Source organism: Quercus lobata, chromosome 7 (genome assembly GCF_001633185.2).
Source record: "Quercus lobata isolate SW786 chromosome 7, ValleyOak3.0 Primary Assembly, whole genome shotgun sequence".
Taxonomy (NCBI): Eukaryota; Viridiplantae; Streptophyta; class Magnoliopsida; order Fagales; family Fagaceae; genus Quercus; species Quercus lobata.
In genome coordinates, this window is record NC_044910.1 from 19258172 (window position 1) to 19279646 (window position 21475).

General features: G+C 35.5%; 1 long non-coding RNA gene across 1 annotated transcript; it reads left to right on the forward strand.

The window, feature by feature from the left end:
- The first annotated feature begins 19206 nt into the window (after positions 1-19206).
- LOC115953893 lies at positions 19207-20221 on the forward strand. Its single transcript, XR_004083794.1, has 3 exons — positions 19207-19320; positions 19410-19529; positions 19972-20221. It is a non-coding gene; the product is annotated as an uncharacterized LOC115953893 (long non-coding RNA).
- The last annotated feature ends 1254 nt before the right edge of the window (positions 20222-21475 follow it).

A 21475-nucleotide genomic window follows, 5' to 3' on the forward strand; every position in this document is an offset into this window, starting at 1 on the left:
CAAAAGCTATCACATTTGGACATAGTTTTGCCACATGGCTAATGCTATAGAATCTCTTATAATATCTCCTTGCCTAGCATCCTCATCATCTTCTCTTGGAGTAGGGGCTACACGTTCACGATGAGAATGCAAAACCTCTTCATCAACTTCAGCAATAAGACTTTCATCAGGATCGACACTCATTAAATAATTATGAAGTATGCAACATGCTAAAATGATTTCATTTTGGGTGTCAACACAATAATTAGGCTCTGTAGTACTTGCTATGATAGGAAATCTCTTTTTAAGTACACCAAATGCTCTTTCAATAGCAGTACGCAATGACGCATGTCGCAAATTAAACAATTCTTTAGCATTTTCAGGGGGACGAACAGAGTACTCTTTTAAATGATAACGCACTCCCCTATAAGATGCAATCAGACGACTTCTATTCATGTATCCCGCATCAACAAGATAATATTTACCTAATAAACAATAACAACCATTAATTATATACTACAAATTTTTTAATTATAAAGAATACACCCTAATACGTATTTGAATTAAATTTACCTTGTGGGATTTTCAAGTTATCGTTTCTAGTTAAAGCATTCTTTATTATTCTTGAATCTGAAGCAGTTCCTTCCCAACCTAGTAATACGTATGTAAATTTTAAATCAAATGAGCATGCCGCCAACACATTTTGTGTTGTGTAACCCTTTCTACCCCGATATCTTGGTGCATCCTCATTAGACACCTTGACACGAACATGTGTTCCATCAAGTGCCCCAATACAATCCTAAGATTAACATTATCTCTCAAAAACATTTACCTTAAAATATATTTGTACTAAAATACTATCAAATATAAATTATATGCATGATATATTTACCTTAAAATATGGGTTGAACCTACTACTTTGTAGTATTTCAAGTGGCACCTGGGTTCCATCAGGTTGTCGAAGGAATTGATCCTCTAACATATTTATTGATCTTAACACATTATGAAAATGGCGACTAATGGTCTCACTGGAATGACAAAAAAAGAAGGACATTGTACGAGTCGTCTGATTATGTGCTAGCATGTGAAGAAACTTGCCAGCTTGCTCTTCAACCGTGGCACGCTGTGTGTCTTGAAGATCACCGTCTCTCTGCAAAATGTCACATAAACCTTAAAAAGCTTGTGGACCCATGCGTATTACATCATAGCATTTTTCACTATTCCTAAGTCGAGACATTAGTTCATCACGAACTTTTTGTCTTTCTATGGTTGATTGTGCAAGAATGTGGGGAACACGACTTCTTTTTAGTCGTTGCCTTTGATGGATAATGTAACACAAATAACGGCATGCAGCATGAACCAAGGCTAGTTTCCGCATAAAGTTCGAAAAATACCTCATCATTCAAGTCCATCTAAGTAAAAAAATAGTTATGTTATCAGTCCAACTTAGAAAATAATGGGTACATGTTCTAAAAAATAGTTACGTTATTAGCCTAACTAATTATGAGTTAGGATTTTAGTTCGGGGTGGCAAGGTTACAAGATAAGATTGAAAACAAAATTAATCTAAAAAATATTAGTTTGCATCAATAAATAAAAAACTATATAATAAAAAAATAAAAAAATAAAGATAATTAATTCATATTAAATAAAAATTAATTGAAGACATTAATTAGTGTATTTATTTACAATTCAAGAAATTAATCAATGTACTCAAAATAAACTATGAGATTAACTCAATGAAAAAGTGTAAAAAATATAACAACATATTTGAAAAGTTGTATAATGACTCGTTGGGCCAATGGCTACAGACCTACTGCTTTGAGCTGAAGTGGTGAGAAAATTTTAAACTTGGTTTGGTAGAAGATTTTAACATTCATCCCATTGCATGTTAACTTTGAATTGACATGTTGTGTGCTCTTTGATTGCTGGCATTATGAGTGTTGGACATATATTAGCTTAAACTAAATTCATTAACCTGAGAGGAATATCATCTAATAAAAACCCTCTCTCTAATCCTCACCCTCGCCTAATGAAAATATGGCTGACTTAAAAATACTCTATTTCTTGACCAAAAAACAGAGCATATCTCCTAACATAAAAGGCAAATAGCACTATTTGGATAAACTCCTTGAATTATTGGTTGTGAATGGACCCCACTGCTTTTGCAAAATATTAAAACGTGTAGTGTCAATTCCTAAAATGGTTAAGTTTGTCGCCTACAAGTCTCACTCCTATTATCAATAACAACAAATATTTAAAATTCATGACCAAAAGAGAACACAATATAAAGAAAAAGTAATTGAACACGTATCAGTACATTACAGGCACTACCCAAGTTATTAACTTACTTCTTGCATATCAATCGACATTCTCTCCTACGATTATTTGTAGAGATCCTATAATCTAATCACTTAATGTTTAAAGTTTCATTATATCCTTTTTATTTATTATTATTATTTTTAAGTATAAGAAAGTTGCGTTACTCAATCCACAATCCCAAGACATCCACCCTATCTTGTTTTCTATCAAGTCCAAACACATGCACACAGAATCAATTATTCATTGAGGAACGGGGTGTGGAGAAGAATCAATGATTCATTGGAACACATAAAAGCAATAGCAAATTGAATTTTAAGGGTCAGACCAAAAATAAGATTATCCAATAAGTTGTATACATTGGCATAACGTGTTTCTACGGGTTTTGAATTTTTTTTTTTTAATGAATCAATCTCAATCCACAATCCCAAGACATTAATGAAAAATAGTTCCTCACACATAACAAAGATAGAAAATATATGACAAGACATGAAGTAGGAAGCAAACATAACAGAACCGGTAGAAACATAAGAAAAAGAAAGACTTACTTGTGAGCAGTAACCAAAACTTGCAGCAGTCAAAGAATAAACAGCAGTAGCTTCAATGGTGTCTCACGAAACAGCAATAGCTTCACTTTGTAGCAAATAAGCAATAACGTGTAGCTATGTTTTTTTTCTTACGGCTGATTGAGAAAAGAATGGTTGATATTAAAGGGGTATTAAGGGGTTTTAACAAAAATTTCATTAAACCTAAACCCATTCCCTTCCATTCCTCCCAATTTTGAGGGGAACAAAAATTTGAGGTTTGGAGGGAAAAGGGAGGAATGAGCATTCCCTCCTAACCATTCCATTCCCTCCTACTTAAACTCCAAAACAAGGGAATGAACTTTCCATTCCATCCGTTAAAACTCCCAAACAAGAGGAGGGAAGAATATTCTAAAAATATTCTTTTTTTTCCATTCCATTCCATTCCATTCTCTCCTTCCAAACGGACCCTAAAGAAACACAGCTCTTGCATTATGTTTAAGTTGCGTTTGGATTGGGCTGATACGTCTGCGTCTGCATCTGCGTTTTGTTTTTTTTTTTTTTTTTTTTTTTCACGCGTTTTTCAGTTTGCGGCTACTGTTCAATGAACAGTAGTCGCAAATTTGACTTTTCAAACTTTTTTTACCAATCAGTGCACATCGTGTACTGTTTATGGACCCACAAATTTCACTTTTCAGCAACTTTTTTATTAAAAATGGGTCCCACGGTACTATTTACACATTTAAAAATTATTTTGCTACAGTGTTTTTCAGTTTTCAGTTTCAGTTTTCAGTTTTCAGCTGTATCCAAACGGACCCAAGCTGCGTTTAATAAACGCAGCTTTAGGATATACTATTAAAAAAAAATCAAGCCAGACCCAACTAAACGCAGCCTGTCCCTTACAAAACGTGGCTTCAAAGTTGGTCTATAGCCGCATTTTTAAAAACGCGGCTATACGTCCAGTGGTGGAGAACACAGCTCAAACAGTACCCTGAAGTTGCGTTTTTAAAAAACGCAGCTCTAAAGCGCGTTTTTTGTAGTGACGTGGTATTAATTAGAAGTGCTTCATAAGTAAAAGTAATTTTTAAAGTTTGCAAAATGAACCAATTTGATTGCCATGTCAATATAGACACTAATGTCTCATGAATTTGGCATATTAGCAACAAAATTCTAGAATTTATAATCTTCATGTGGAACTTGATGCACTAATTGTAGTTTAGTTTATGATTAATTCTCTTAGCAACCAAACATTGTAACCTTTTTCTTTTTTTTTTTATATTTATATTTTAAATTATTGAAGGAATATCTTTAACAATTTTTTCAACTCCTACAATATGTCAAACGGGCAAATACTGATATCAAAATATAAAATAAAAAAATTAAATTAAAAAAAATTCAAGTTTTTAATAAGAATTATATTACTTGGCAAGCCACTGCCTTTTTCCAAAAAAAAAAAAAAATGCAAAGATAATAAATACAAGAGAGATAGAGAGAAAGAAATCTTAAGATTTAAAAAATATTAAATCCACAATGATAAATTAGTTTAAAATTATGGTTTTAGTTTTGACAATTTGAGTGCTATTTTAAAATCTTTAATTTAAAATTTTATAATTTCTAATACATTAGTTACATACTTATTTAATTAAATTTATTTAACTAATACTTTTAATATAAAATATTCACTTCAAATATTTACCTTAAATTATTTGAATATATTTACTTTTTCAGATACTAATTATTTTTAATATATAGCCATTTATCTGTGAATTCTTACCAAATGATCATTATTATTATCCTTTATTTTCTTAAAAATAGATTTTTTTTTTTTTGGAAAACCAAAAAATATACTTTAAAACTTGTGAAGCTCCCAGGAAAGAACGCGCAAAAAAAAAAAAAAAAAAAAAAAAAAAAAAAAAGGCGAAAATTTATAAACACCATTCAAGTGGTGCGATAACTTAAATCTTCAAGTGCTACCCTTATTCGGCCAAACACACAAACACAAATGGAGAATCCCTCCCTCAATTGTTTCAACTGCCATTCCTTCACTTCAATAGTAAACTATTCAGAAGCCTTCTCTGCAACAACAGGCTATTTAGAAGGTGAGCGTTCTTTCTTTCTATTCAATTAATGTTCCCAATTGTCTATAACTGCCCACAGATCATTTTCCGTCTATTGAATTTAATTTTCTAGGGCTCTTCTTTTATCTCTATTGAAAAACATATTAGTTCTAATTTCCTTCTTTTTTTTTTCCTTTTTCTTTTCCGACATTTATTTTTTTTTAGTTTATTTAGTTCTATTTTCTTCAATTGTTGTATAAGTTAGATTTGATTTTTGTTTGGCAGCTTTTTGTTAGGTTTGCACTTTTTTTGCCTGATTGTCTTTATGTTTTGCCGAATACTGAAGAGTGTAGATTTGTTGATGGTTTTCCTCGAACTAAAATTATGATTTCCCTAGAATTATTTACTGCATATTAAATACTTTTTTTGCTGCATTACTCAATAAGGTTTAAGGCTTGGCAACCTTTTTCTCTAATTTTCCATTTATTTTTTCAATTTCTTGAGTTCTTTTTGTTCGATTCTTGTATTGAGTAAATATTATTTTTGTTTTATAGATTTTATTACATAAATCAAACTGAAACCTTGGAATAGCCTGATTTTTTACCTGTTTATGTCATCTTTATTTTGATTCAATTAAAACTTTATTTTGAATTAAATTGACATGTATAATTATTATGTCCCAATTAATTTATTCCCATTACATTGAATGGTTTACACAGACGTAATACATACTGTGCATTAATTTGAAGTTGTCAATAATATAAGATAGATTGTCACTTATGTTGCAAATGATAGATTTTACTCTATAATGAAATATAAATTTTACTAATGTTTAAATTGTGCAAATAATACAAATTCATACGAATATGGAGTACACAACTTTGAAGCAGATATCGAGGGACAAAGATAACTCAAAAGTGAAAGAGTTCTACGAATGTGGGATGCAATTAAGATAGCAAACAACCATGATCTGATTAGCCTCATTATGATATTGGTTGACAAAGAGGTAAATTCATAATTGATTTCCTTTTAGAATAAATTTTACAAATATTATTTTATCAAAATTTGCAGCCAGTCAATGTAAATTGATTGTTATTGATAGGCTAAGAATGTATTGACCCCTTGTGATAAATTAATCAATTGATTTAACCAAGTTAATTAATTAATTCAATTAATATGCAAAATGCGTGGTAGCACAAACAAATCACCAATTAACTAAAGTGCAGCGGAAATTAAATTGACACGGTGATTTGTTTACGAATGGGGAAAACCTATAAGGTAAAAACCCCATCGGATGATTTTAAGGTCACCACTCCTGAGAATCCACTATTATCAAAACAAGCGGTTACAAGTAAAGGAATCTCAGTACCTTATACCAACCTACAGTTGAACCCTTACCCCATTACCTAATTGAACTTGTTTTGTAGTAACAATCTCTCATTTTCAATGCACAGCTCCCAGTATGTGACCAACCAATAGATGCGTAGATCCTAGTACATGACTTCATCACCAAGTTGAGAAAGATGTTGGTTGCAAAGTTCTTCAATTCATCACACAATGAAGATCAAGAAAGCTCCTTAGTCACAAATCCCTAAAGTGTACAAACATAGCTGAAAGTTCAAAAACGTGTAAAAACACCTTTGAACGTTTAGACCCCCAAATTACAACTTAACCAATTCAAGCAATATGTCAAAAAACTAGTGTGCGGAAACTTAACATATGCAATAATATGAAATTGGTTAAAAACTATCTAAGCCATAACAAAATAAAATCCACAGCAGATAATAAAAAGGCAAAGATAGAGAGGAAGGAAGATGCAAACACAAAGACAACACGCGATGTGTTATCGAAGAGGAAACCGAAGCTCTCGACGTAAAACCTCTCCGCCGCCCTCCAAGCGGTAAACAATCCACTAGAAAATACAGTTGGGATACAAGGACAGCAATAGACCCTCCAAGCCTAATCTACCCAGTGCACCTAAGCCCTCCAAGCTTCTTGCTCCAGCGAGGTTGCGCCAAACCTTTTTCTTTTCTAACTTCCTGGATTCCGCTACTAGACCATAGCATCAACCAATGAAGATTGGTTCCTTCCTAACTGCTTCCCAGAAATCCAAACAACTGTCTCACAGTGATGATGATGGTGAGAACCAGGTTTGGTGTAATGCCTCTCAAGAATTTGACAATGGAGAGGAAGAGAGTTAAGGAATTTGAAGAGACTCTAAGGTATAGATTGTGGGTGAATCAATCTTGTTTTTCTTTAGGGTTTCTCTCTCAAAATTCTCTCTGGAAGCTCTCTTTCAATCGTGGGTAAAAGGGGTATTTATACTAGAGTGAGAGAAGAATGTGAAACGTCAGGTTTTACAAAACAGGGGTGGCTCGCGACTTGACCTCGCGGCTTGACTAAGTCGCGAGATCCAGTCGCGAGATATCTGTATGGCCAGTTGTCCTGTTTTGTCCTGTAGTGCTCCAGCTAGCATGACTGTTCATCTTCCAGCATGCTTGGCACGTCTGCTGCGTCTGGCGGCTTGCAGCCGCGAGTCACCCGCGAGTCCCAACCGCGAGTTTCTGTTTTCTTGCACACTTTTGAGTAATCTTCACTCTATCTCACTCACTACCCTTACATCAAACCCATCTAAATACAGGGTTACTAAATGCTGAATTACAAGCAAATTTGGCACGGAATAAAGCCAATTAGATGGTTGAATAAATTCAACCTTACAATCTCCCCCTTTGGCTATTCCGTGACAAAACCCTAAAACAGACTCTAGACTTAACATGTGAGTTGGGAACAGTTGAACAAAACTCACTCACACCTAACTCTAGAAGCTGTGAAACACTTGAATCATATGAACATATTACTCCTGAAACACAACAATACACCATGATCATTGTAAGCAGAAAATTATAAAATACATATGAAACAGACAATATGAGATCAAGCATAGATGGAGTTAAGAAACAAATCATGGCTTGATCAACAAAGTGAACACCACAAGGTAGTGATCACAGTGCTCATTCACACTTGGAATGAACACAAGGACATACAAGTTAACAAGCACAAGGCAAGACACTTGTATGCTCAACACTCAACCAATGCATAACACACAAGGTATATGCATCTAGGAACAATCCTACAAGGGCACAAGAGTGACAGTACATAAACCAAAATGCAGAACATTTAGATTAAAGTACTAATTTCAACATAGCATAAAGGCTGCATTAAGCAAAGTACATACCATAAAGCCTACAAACTATGCATAAAACAAAAACCCTAAAAGCTTACAAAAGCACATGGGTACAAACACAAAACATCCTGAATAACAGTTTACAAAACATAATATAACAACTTAAAGTGAAAACTTAAAATGAAGAAGAATGTAAAGACACTCCCCCTTAGGTAATATTATCCCCCTCTGATCATGCCTAACACTCCCCCTTTTTGTCATGGAATAGGCTAGTCATCCTCTTCCAGCTTTCTCTGAATTTGATCCAATTGAGTTTGAAGAGAAGTAAACTTCATATCCCATCGAGTGCTTTGATGGTGTAGAGAAGCTGTGAGTCCAGACATCTTTGTATTCAACTCGTGGACAGAGGATACAATGTGATCAAGTTTCTCATCTAGGGAGAGAGTGCTGAAATGAGAGCCACTGTGAGATGCAGAAGTTTCTGGTTTGGCTCTCTTCCGACTATGTCCAATGCTTGCATTGAATGTACGCATGTTGATTGGACTTGGTTTTGGGATAGGAGATTTATCTGCCGCTGGATAAATTCCCTTGAGTTTCAAGATCCGTGAAATGAGACTACAGAAAGGAACGCATATCTGTGACTCAGTTCGAAGAACCGTTTTGCGCAGAACATGAAAGATATGAGCACAGATGTCTATTTCCACATCAGAGATTAGATCATGAAGAAACAAAGCACGTCCGAGGTTCATATACCCAGTGCTTGATAAAGGGTACAAATTGTGAAACATCACAATTGTAAGCACTCTCAGTTTTGGAGAAAGAGAGGAAACACTGATGGATTTTCCATTGGGTGAGAACTCCAAGTCTTGACCAAGACTTTCTTTGAGAAGCTCCTCATCAGGACAGAGATCATCATAAACCGGTGAATGTCGGAAAATTGGTCTGTTGATGTGAAGAATTTCTGCCAGATATGTAGGAGAGACAGAAAAGCTCTTTTTCCGAACCCAGCACTTAAGTTCATCTCCTTCCACAATTGCGTTAGCATAAAATTCTTTTACCAACTCTTCATACGCGTCATCCGGATCAGAGAGAAGGTAATTCCAATCCTTGTGAGCAAACCATTTCGGAATGTCAGTGTCATGAAGTGAGGACTGATCCAAAGCTCTTTCTAGTAATGGTTTGGCATGTAGAAAGAAATTCTCATAAGACTGATAGGCTGCATATGATCTGAACTTGTTGGGATCGAAACTCTTTGATGAAGAGCGAGTCCCTTTTGTTTGAGGCGGGTAATCATCAACATCAATTACTGGTTCCTTCCCTTTGGAACTACCTCCTTTCACAGCAGCTTTCTTGAATGGTGACATGACTAGTCTGTATTATGAACAAGAGAAATAGCAGAACACAATTCAACAAACTTTATTAGCAGTGGGTTAGTGGAAATTTAGGGACAATGAAGAAACCCTAATAGCTGGATGACAATGGCCCAAAAATAGCAAAGAGGGACACAAATGGCCCAAATTGAACTACACAGTAGAGGGAGACAAAATAAACCACACAACCCACATTCAACAACACATCAACAGGATACCACACAGGATGATTTTGAAACACCACAACAACAGCAGATCAGACAAAAATAGCTAACCCTAGCTAAGCTCATGATGAAGAACAAAACCAACACTATAAAATAGCTCAAAACAGAGACAGAAACTACCATAAGCTAAGCATGGACAAAGAGTAATAGTTGAGCTAAAAACCCATCTCAAAATCACAACCAAATGCGAATAATCCAGAGGGAAAACCATAACAACAAGTAGAAAAGAGTTCAAGACAGAAAAACCATACCTGTTACTTGATGATTTTGAGCTGAAAAGAGGCAAACAATGGAAATCGAAAATGGAGGCACGGTGGGAATGGGTAAGAGCAGATGAGAAAGACAATGAACAGTCACAAAAAGATCGAGGGAAAAACCAAAAAGTTTAAAAACTGCCCCTGTATTTCTAAAACACGCAATTTTCGTGACTGAAACGAGTCGCCAAAGAGTCGCCAGATCAAGCCGCCAAAACACTCAAGGACAAAAATTTGAAAAAAATTTTCTAAGTGTTTTTCGCAACTGGAAGGTCTACCCGCGAGTGAGTCGCGAGCTGAACCGCGAAAATCTCTGAGTGAACCTCGCGACTGGACCTTCCACTCGCGAACAAGTCGCCAAAAATGACCCGCGACTACGCGACTTGACATACCCGCGACTAAGCCGCCAAAACAGGGCAAAACTGGGTTTTTTGAAATTTTTCAGATTTTTTAAACAAAATACTTTCCAAAAACACGTAAAACACTCAAAAATCTTTTTGTGCTTGATTTAACAAAAATTGAGCATGTGAAAACACATTTTATCAAGTACAATCACACAAATGAATATGGCATTTATTGAACATAAACTTGTGTGTTGTGTGTGGATATCAACAATGAGATAGTCCTTGGTCTAATGTGAAACTTCAATGATCAATTCAACCAAAACATACACAATTAGCACTAGATCATGTGACCCATCTCAATTATAGAAGTATGTATATATGACCTCCCACAAAACTTGATAACATGACTTGGAGCTTTACATTTGACTCCACTTTTAATCAACATTTGATCTTTTTGATCTTTTGAGGCAATCACCTCTCATTGTGAGAGTGATATTTGACATTTCACTTTAATGAACAAGCCTTTGGCTTTTTGAATAAACAATCACTTTAATATAAGGTCGCTTACCCTTTTTCTTAGTCAAATACTAGAATGTGCGACAGACTTTTGCAGCTCAATATCTCTTTTCATTTGAAGATTTACATTTGGTGAGCTCTTTTTAGCAAAACAAAAATAAAGAGTGGGAAGATATATAGACACAAGTCTATGCATAACTCAAGATCAACAAAACCATTCACTAATCATTCATGACAAGTTCGAAAATCTATTTACAACAATCACAACGATTTCAAGATTTCTCCTACATAGATATGAGTGCATGAAAACAAGCAATGCTCGAAAATGCACAAAGCCATTAGCACAAAGGTACAAGGCAAAACAAGTTTTGAGACAAGAAACTCAACAATGTCAATCAAGCTTTTTGATTTTCTAATTTTTTATGTGATTTTTTGGATTTTTGATATAAAAGAAGAAAATGATTGAACAAACAAAGAAAGAACCAACAGAATTCACAAATGGACAAACAAACAATAAACATGTTGCACAAAGAGCTAACAAAGAAGTGTGTGCCCCATCACAAACAAACTTATCATATTATAAATATGTGAAGCACACAACACACAAGAGAGTCAAGGAATTGTACCAACACCAATGGTCTTACGGAGTGATTCAAACCGTGGACCATCGAGAGGCTTGGTGAAGATGTCTGCCTTTTGATTGTTGGTGTGTATGAACTCAAGACACACAACTCTTTCCTCTACCAAATCCCGAATGAAATGGTAACGTATCTCTATGTGTTTAGATTTTGAATGCTGGACAGGATTCTTGGAAAGATTGATGGCACTGGTGTTGTCACAGAAGACACACATCGTTTCTTGAGGAAATCCATAGTCATGAAGTAATTTCTTCATCCAAAGAAGCTGAGTGCAGCAACTTCCAGCAGCGATGTATTCTGCTTCTGCAGTAGATAGAGACACTGAATTCTGCTTCTTGCTCATCCACGAGACAAGATTGTTACCAAGATAGAAACAGCCGCCTGAAGTGCTTTTCCGATCGTCTACACTGCCAGCCCAGTCAGCATCTGAATACCCAGCAAGACAAGCATTTGAGTCTTTTGAATACCACAGACCATAGTTTGCAGTACCATTCATATATCGAATGATTCGCTTAGCAGCAGTCAGATGAGATTCCTTCGGATTAGTTTGGTACCTGGCACAAACGCCCACACTAAAAGCAATGTCCGGTCTATTGGCTGTAAGGTAGAGCAAACTCCCTATGATGCTCCTATACAGTGTAGGACTTACTTCGACTCCAGATGAATCAACATTCAATTTAGTGGATGAGCTCATGGGAGTGGAGGCATGTTTTTTGAAGTCTAGTCCAAACTTCTTGACAATGTTTCTGGCATACTTCTCTTGAGATACAAATATGCCCTCCTTTTGTTGTTTGACTTGAAGACCCAAGAAAAATGTGAGTTCCCCCACCATACTCATCTCAAACTCCTTCTTCATCTCCTCAGAAAATTCAGTAGCACGATCTTCGATGGTTGCCCCAAACACTATATCATCAACATAGACTTGTGCCACAAAGAGATAATCTTCATCATTTTTGACAAACAGAGTTCGATCGGCATACCCTCTCTTGAAACCTCTATCTAGAAGATAATATGTAAGACGATCGTACCAGGCTCTAGGCGCTTGTTTTAAGCCATAAAGGGCTTTCTTCAGTCTTAATACATGATCTGGAAAATGAGGATCCTCAAATCCTTTTGGTTGCTCAACAAATACTTCTTCATTTAGATATCCATTCAGAAATGCGCACTTTACATCCATTTGATAAAGTTTGAAATTCAAGGTGCACGCAATGGACATGAGGATTCGAATGGATTCGAGTCTTGCCACCGGAGCAAAAGATTCATCAAAATCCACTCCTTCTACTTGAGTGTATCCTTGATCTACTAACCGAGATTTGTTTCAAATTATCTCTCCATCTTCATCAGTTTTGTTTTTAAAAATTCATTTTGTGCCTATAACATGAATGTTCTCAGGCCGTGGAGCAAGTTCCCACACATCATTCCTCACAAACTAATTCAGCTCTTCATGCATTGACTCAACCCAATTCTCATCTTGAAGAGTCTCTTCAACCCTTTTTGGTTCAAACTGTGCAAGATAGCAGTGATATGTTACATGATTAGCTAGCAGAATGTTTCCTTTCCTTTTTGAAGTGGAAACTTCATCACTACGAGAGATAGGAGGATGAACTTCCGGAGGAGTAAGAGGGCTTGATGTTCTAGACATCGATCTCATTTCCATTCTTGGGTTGATGGGAGTCGATTCTACTTCTGGTATAGGTTCTTCACCTTCTATATCCAAAGCTTCTACCTCAACATCGACCTCTTTGGTGCTCGGCCCTTCTACATCATCAATCATTTCCACCTTAGGTAAGGCATCATCAATCTTGACATTTATGGACTCCATCACAGTCTTTGTTCTCTTGTTAAACACTCTATACGCTCGACTTGTAGTAGAGTAGCCAAGAAAAATACCCTCATCACTTCTCGCATCAAACTTCCCAAGATTCTCTCGATCATTTAAGATATAGCATTTACTTCCAAACACCCGGAAATACTTCACTTTTGGCTTCTTCCCATTCCATATCTCATAGGCAGTCTTCTTTGTACCAACTCGAAAGAAAATCCTATTGCCAATGTGACACGAGGTGTTGACAGCTTCTCCCCAAAATTTTTGAGGTATTTGCTTGTTAAACAACATGACTCTTGCCATCTCCTGAATCACACGATTTTTTCTCTCTACCACTCCATTTTGTTGTGGAGTTTTGGGAGCTGAAAATTCTCTTTTAATTCCATTCTTCTCACAGAAGGACTCGAATCTTGCATTCTCAAATTCCCTCCCATGATCACTTCTAACTTTGGCTATCGGAATCCCTTTCTCGTTTTGTAGTTTCTTGCACAGAATCTCTAACCTCTCATAAGCTTCTGATTTTTCTCTAAGGAATTCAACCCAAGTGTATCTTGAGTAGTCGTCCACAATAACCATAATGTATCTCTTCCCCCCTAGGCTTTTAGTTCTGGTAGGCCCCATTAGATCAACATGAAGTAACTCCAAGCACCGAGAGGTGGCTATCACATTCACCTTGTGATGACTTGCCTTAGTTTGCTTCCTCATTTGACACGCACCACAAACGGTCTTCTTCACTTTTCCAAACTTAGGAAGTCCCTCGACTGCTTCAAGTTTGGAAACTTTTGCTACTTGTTTGAAGTTGGCATGCCCAAATCTGTGATGCCACAGCTCCAACATATCCACACGAGCACTTCTACACGATATGGGTGCCGTGGGAACTATTCCATAACAGTTATCTGTAGTCCGATTTCCTTCCAAAACCTGAATCCCCTCTTCATTGATGATCAAACATCCCTTCTTAGAGAATTGTACCAGAAAATCATCATCACAAATTTGAGTGATGCTCGGCAAATTCGCCTTCAGCCCTTTTATGTACAGCACATCTTTCAACAGCGGCAAACCAGGTATCTCAATGGTTCCTTTGCCTAGGACTTGAGCATAGCTTCCATCACCAAAGGTCACATAGTCACCAACCTTTTCTTTGAGTGTCTTAAACAGAGACTTATCCCCTGTCATATGGCGAGAACACCCACTGTTAAGATACCACAAACACGCATTAAACACCTTCAATGAGGTATGCACAAATAGGTTCACATGTGACAGACATTCTTGACCTTCAAACACAAACTCATCATCAGTTTTCATGCTTCTTTCAGATTGATTTTTCATTTTCAGATTCTCAATCATCTTACACAACATTCTATTCTTTCTTTTATATTTCTTAATCAATGATTTAGATTCAGATATGCTACTGTGTAAGACATGATTCTGATTTTCAAAATATTCCAGCATGTGAACAAATACTCTAGCATGTTTCTTAGTTTTTAACAACTCTACAAGATCATCAGTAAGACACCTTTCAGACATATGCATAGAGTCATTTTCACAAACACTTAAGCTACAATTCATCATGGTATATTCCAAAACAATCAACCACAACACAGGGGTCTAGGATCACACTTTAGGTAATAAAATCACAACAAGTGTACCTGCTTTGATACCAATTGAAAGTTCAAAAACGTGTAAAAACACCTTTGAACATTTAGACCCCCAAATTACAACTTAACCAATTCAAGCAATATGTCAAACAACTAGTGTGCGGAAACTTAACATATGCAATAATATGAAATTGGTTAAAAACTATCTAAGTCATAACAAAATAAAATCCACAGCAGATAATAAAAAGGCAAAGATAGAGAGGAAGGAAGATGCAAACACAAAGACAACACGCGATGTGTTATCGAAGAGGAAACCGAAGCCCTCGGCGTAAAACCTCTTCGCCGCCCTCCAAGCGGTAAACAATCCACTAGAAAATACAGTTGGGATACAAGGACAGCAATAGACCCTCCAAGCCTAATCTACCTAGTGCACCTAAGCCCTCCAAGTTTCTTGCTCCAACGAGGTTGCGCCGAACCTTTTTCTTTTCTAGCTTCCTGGATTCCGCTACTAGACCATAGCATCAACCAATGAAGATTGGTTCCTTCCTAACTGCTTCCCAAAAATCCAAACAACTGTCTCACAGTGATGATGATGGTGAGAACCAGGTTTGGTGTAATGCCTCTCAAGGATTTGACAATGGAGAGGAAGAGAGTTGAGGAATTTGAAGATACTCTAAGGTATAGATTGTGGGTGAATCAATCTTGTTTTTCTTTAGGGTTTCTCTCTCAAAATTCTCTCTGGAAGCTCTCTTTCAATCGTGGGTAAAAGGGGTATTTATACTGGAGTGAGAGAAGAATGTGAAACGGCAGGTTTTACAAAACAGGGGTGGCTCGCGGCTTGACCTCGCGGCTTGACTAAGTCGCGAGATCCAGTCGTGAGATAACCGTATGGCCAGTTGTCCTGTTTTGTCCTGTAGTGCTCCAGCTAGCATGACTGTTCATCTTCCAGCATGCTTGGCACGTGTGCTGCGTCTGGCGGCTTGCAGCCGTGAGTCACCCGCGAGTCCCAGCCGCGAGTTTCTGTTTTCTTGCACACTCTTGAGCAATCTTCACTCTATCTCACTCACTACCCTTACATCAAACCCACCTAAATACAGGGTTACTAAATGCTGAATTACAAGCAAATTTGGTACGGAATAAAGCCAATTAGATGGTTGAATAAATTCAATCTTACAATAGCAGCTTCTTCAATAGAAAGATGAACTAGGGAAAATTCTGTCTTCGGTCACAATTTGCATGAACAAAACTTTGCTTCGCACTGGTGCAACTATGCAACCTTTGACAGCCCTTAAAATAATCCTTATATATGTTTAGGATTGTGAGAAAAGAAGGCTTAAACACAAACTCATGGATTGGAGTGAAATCAGCTCTGAAAAACTGAATTTCATAAACCTCAATAGATAGCCATCTATCGAGCTAGCTATTGAGCCACGAGCTAAAACAGCTTTTAAACCTCAAAAGATGCTAGCTGTCGAGCTATAAAATCTAGCACTTTCTCACTTGTTTCTTGGACAAACTTGTATGGCTTTAACACTTGAACTTGAAACCTTGTTCCTTGAAGTACTAAACACGTCCTAGATCTACCAAATTACAAGTAAAGTGCGCTTTGTCAAAGGATTAGCCAATTACATAAAATATTGACATGTGTTCCTAACATGATTCACATATGTCCTAACAGTTATGTACTGCTCCTATTGATTAAGGGATAATTCATTTTAAATGTTCGTAGGGAACATTGATACATGCAAGCATTAGAAAGAATCTTGCTCAAAGTTATCGTCCATAACTAAATGAAGGGAGCATATATACAATTACAAATTTTTTAGTTGAAGAAAATAAAGGGAACTATCGTCCAGTACATAACAAACTCAAAATACTTTTCAATTCAACAACTTCAGTCTCAAAATTCAGTAGATTTGATCATCCAATACCTCAATCCCAATTTGAATTTGTTGATTATGGAACAATAGCTTTCCGTTGCTATGACACTTCTTACTTAACTGGTAATTTTAGTTGTTTTACAAGTCAAGCATCTACTTTTACAAAGCTAAAAAATAATGCAATTCATAACTTAATACTGACTCTTATCTTTAAAAAAAAAAAAATGTTCTTACCAGATGTGATTGGCATATTGGACTACATTGGAACCATTGAGGAGATCAAAACAAGAGGGTGTCCAACAAAGCTTAGAAACATTCAACTATTGTTAGAAGAGTAAGATATATATACATTTTTTAAAACTCATATGTTATAATTTTTAAATAACTCAAACTTACATATAAACAACTTCAAGAACAAATTAGTTCAAACAACTTTGTGGGGAAATACTGCACAACAGATAGATGATGATTTCTACAAAACAAATAAAGGTCCATTCATTGTAATAGTCACTTCAACTATTGTGAAAACTTTCAGAGGTAACAATTGATTGAATCATTTAACAAATGCATAATATTTTTGTATCTATAATGCTTATAAATTTTTACAATTTTTTTGTAGGTGACTATCAATTATCATCCAGTTTTGCAACAAAGTTGTATGTCAATTTAGACATTCTAGAAGTTGCAGAAATTAGAAACAAGTAACTACTATTACACTTTTTCTTTTCGAGGGTGTACCTACTTTACGATACTTCTTAAATGATAGATAGCATAAAATTGTATAAAACAGATGCTATAGAAGTTTTAAAAAAAAGAGACCAACAGGTATCTTTAAGAAAGACATGTTTATTTCAGTTTGTTTAGATATATATACATATAGAAAATGATGAGGCAATAAAGTTTTGAATGCAATACTAGATATCAATAATTAAATATGTAGAAATTGTTATGTTATTGTTTTAATGAGTTATACCTAAATTTTGGTTAGATACTCCTATATGTGTATTACTATTGGTTAGATACTATCTATTCCTTTTTGTGATTTGTACGACTATGCTAAAAAGTTGAATATTCAGAAGAAAAAAAAAAAAAATATATATATATATATATATATATATATAAACTAATGTTAATGTTGATGCATAGATTAAACACCACAATAGACAAAAACGTAAAAGAAATACTGCCAAAGGGACTACCTAAAGTACAAGATGGATAACTTGCCTTACATAATAAAATTAAAAAAAAAAAAAAAAAAAAAAAAAAAAAAAAAAACAGTTTCTAAAATAAAGGACTTGGAATGGAACTCAGAGACAAAGGTATCAACTATACTCTTACATTATGAATTTATCATAATTAGTAACTATTCATGTGTTTTATAATAAGAAATAATTTTATAAACTGACAAAACTTTGTATTATAGGACTTGCTGGTAACATGCAATGCCAAAATCATTAATATCACAGGGATGGCAATTTCTACCCGATCCGCGGGTACCCGGCCCGGCCCGACCCTAATGGGCCAGATTTTACCCGGTCCGATAAGGAATAGGGTCGGATTTGGGTCTTTAAAAAAAAACCCGAACCGGGTTCGGGTCGGGTCCGGGTTTTTATGAAAATCCGGCTCGGACCCTACTCGACCTGGTTATATATATAAATACTAAAATACCCTCCTATATATATATTGTTATAAACCCTAACATTTTCTTTTTCAGCTCACTTGCAGCCCGCCTCTCATCTCTTCTTCATTTCATTTCAATACTCTCACTCACACAATCTCACTCTCTCACTCACAAATCACAATCTCACTCACTCACTCACAAATCTCAATCTCACTCACTCTCAATCTCACCTTCGGCCAACCACCCAACCTCTCACCGTCAGTCCAACTCTCGCCACCGTCCCAAGCTTTCGCCGCCGTCCCAAGCTCTGTCAGTGTCACCGTTCACTGCCGGTCTCAGTTCGTTTTGTTTGGGTTCATTACGGTTTGGGACCTTTGGGATCGTTAGGGAGTTTGGGTTCTTTTTTTTTTTTTTTTTGAGAATCAAGTTTGGGTTTGTGATTTCTGTGTTAGGATTTGTGTTTGTGTTTGTGATTTTGAAAGTAAAAATAAAAAATCTGAAATCTTTGTGATTGTTTTTGGGTTTTTAGTTGCTACTCTGTTTCGATTGAAGAATATGATCTGGGGTTTTTGTTTTTGGGTTTCTAATCTAGGTTAATGAACATGTTCTCGGCGTCTTGGGGGTTTTTTTTTTTTTGGCTTTCTGATCAGACTGATGTAATTGATGAACGTGATTTGGGGTTTTTTTTTTGGGGATTTCTGATCTTGGACGGGGCCCGACGGGGCCCGACGGGGCGGGTCTGGGGCACAGGAAAAAAACCCGTTTATTAAACGGGGCGGGTTCGGGTTTTTGGGACAGACCCGCGGGTCGGGTTCGGGCATTAAAAAACCCGGCCCGAACCCGACCCGTTGCCATCCCTATTAAATATCAACAACAAATATGGATGGTATTATGTTGCATGACTTATATGCAAGACGAAAGTGAAACAATTCAAAGGAGTTCTATGGTGTGAACGTTGTAAAAATGAGCTAAAGTTTGCAGTCCCAAGGTAATGAAAAAAAAAAATGATTTGTAAATTCACAAACACACACAAAATATATATATAATATTCTACTAAGAACTTTGTATCTAAAATAGCTATAGAATACAAGTCCAAGTACAAGATGAGACGGGTCAACCACATTCATATTGTTTGACAAAGGAGCTGAGAAAATTATATCTAAAACTGCAAAAGAACTTGCAAAGATGCAAGAAGAGGTAATTTCATATACACACACACGCATATATATACACGCACCATTTTCTGTTTTTTCAAAAATTAAAAAAATAAAATAATTGCACAAGACATGATGCATGTATATATACATATTTTGCTAATTGTATGATACTTTGTTCATACAAATCTTGAAATTAGATGAGAATATTTTACTAAAAGAGATTCAAAAAATAATTGGCAATGAATATTTGTTCCAATTGCATTTTGATGAATATAATTTGAAGTATGGAAAAGAAAATTACATGGTTCGAAGATTTTGGAGATGGAAATTTCTCATAAGCAAAATGACTCATGTAAAGTTGAAGAACATCAAGTAATTGAAGCATACTTACTTCACCTTGCTTACTATATGATTCAAACATTAGTCTACACATAATTTACTATACATATCTAACTGATACATAAGAATGCAAATTATTGTAGGACACAATGGAGGAAATTGTAAGAAAATCAAGGAAAGACAAGTACATAGCCAGCAAAAAAATAGAAATAGGAGAAACATCTGTTGAAAGACCTGAATTAACTGCTCCTATAACTACTGAAGATGGAAGAACTGGTCATAAAAGAATGCTGCTCCAAATGCTTCAAAAACGTTAAAAGGGTACTAAGCAAATTGCATCAATGAAGAAAAAAATCTGAACTCTAATGTATATACTACCTTACTCTATGAGTCTTTATGTATTTCATTGTATTGTTAAATTTTTTTTATTTTTTTATTTCTTTAGAAGAGTAAACTGATGTACTGTTAAGTTACTACTACTACCATATTTCCTTTACGAATTATCATATTAAATCTCCAATATACATATGTTTTTGTTTTAAACTATTTAAAATCTGAAAATTTGGTAATTTTAACAAACTTTCTTATCCTATTATTTCGTTAAAATTCAAATTTGTAACATTCACCATGTGTTCTCAAGAAACATTGCTAGATAAAGCTTACAGGTTAGGACAGCCTTACTATCATTCTTATCCTTTTGACTTCTACTCTTTTCAATTCCATATTAATATGATAAGATTTTTTCAATTCGTCATTGAAGTTGGTTCCATTTTTTCCTCCGTTATATGCGATGGGTAGCTAGAAGCACTTGGTGGAGTCATGTGGAGCTCTCTATGTTGTTGATAGATACTTTAATAAAGAAAGGAGGAGGGTAGAACATACCAACCGGTATGTTAGAGACTATGATGGTCCCAAAGTGGTTGATTTCAAACTGTATAAACTAGATGAAGAGTGGGGTTGATGGGAGTTGGAGAAAAGCTTGGGTGATCGAGTTTTTGTTTTGGGTAATGATTGTTGTTTATCGATTTTGGCTGAAGAGTTTACTGGGTATAAAAGGAATTGCATTTTCTTCAATGATTAAAATGAAACTCATGTTTTCAACTTGAAAGATAATAGATTTGGAAAACATTATGAAATTGATAAGGTGGAAAATCCAGAATAAATTTTAATTTAATGCTAAATTCTAATTCTATAGAACTATCTTAGCAAAAAAAACTATTGATGTAGATAGTTTCCATTCAACCAGGAATCTCTAATGTAGTTTTGAAAGTGTATCTCAAAATGTGAAGTTGTATTTCTATTGTACAATTTTATTATATTTTCTCTTTGACACTTGATTTGTTGTCATTTTTAACAGCATGATCAAATGATTAAAATAAATACATTTTCCACTTTTGTCCTGTTGCTGTCAAGTGAGAAGTAATATGTGTTGAGGTTTGAGTACAAAGTAGATTTACCTGCTAGGCTAACCATTATTTTAAGTTATGTGTGTTCGGCTATCTGCATAAGCTCATTAGATTATTGGATATGTAAATGATGCTGTATTGAGTCATTTTGGTGAATAGGTACAGTTTTGCTGTTGACAAAATGCATCCATCCGGATCTTCAACATTAGTTGATGGTGCCCAGTCTATTTCACTTGCACTA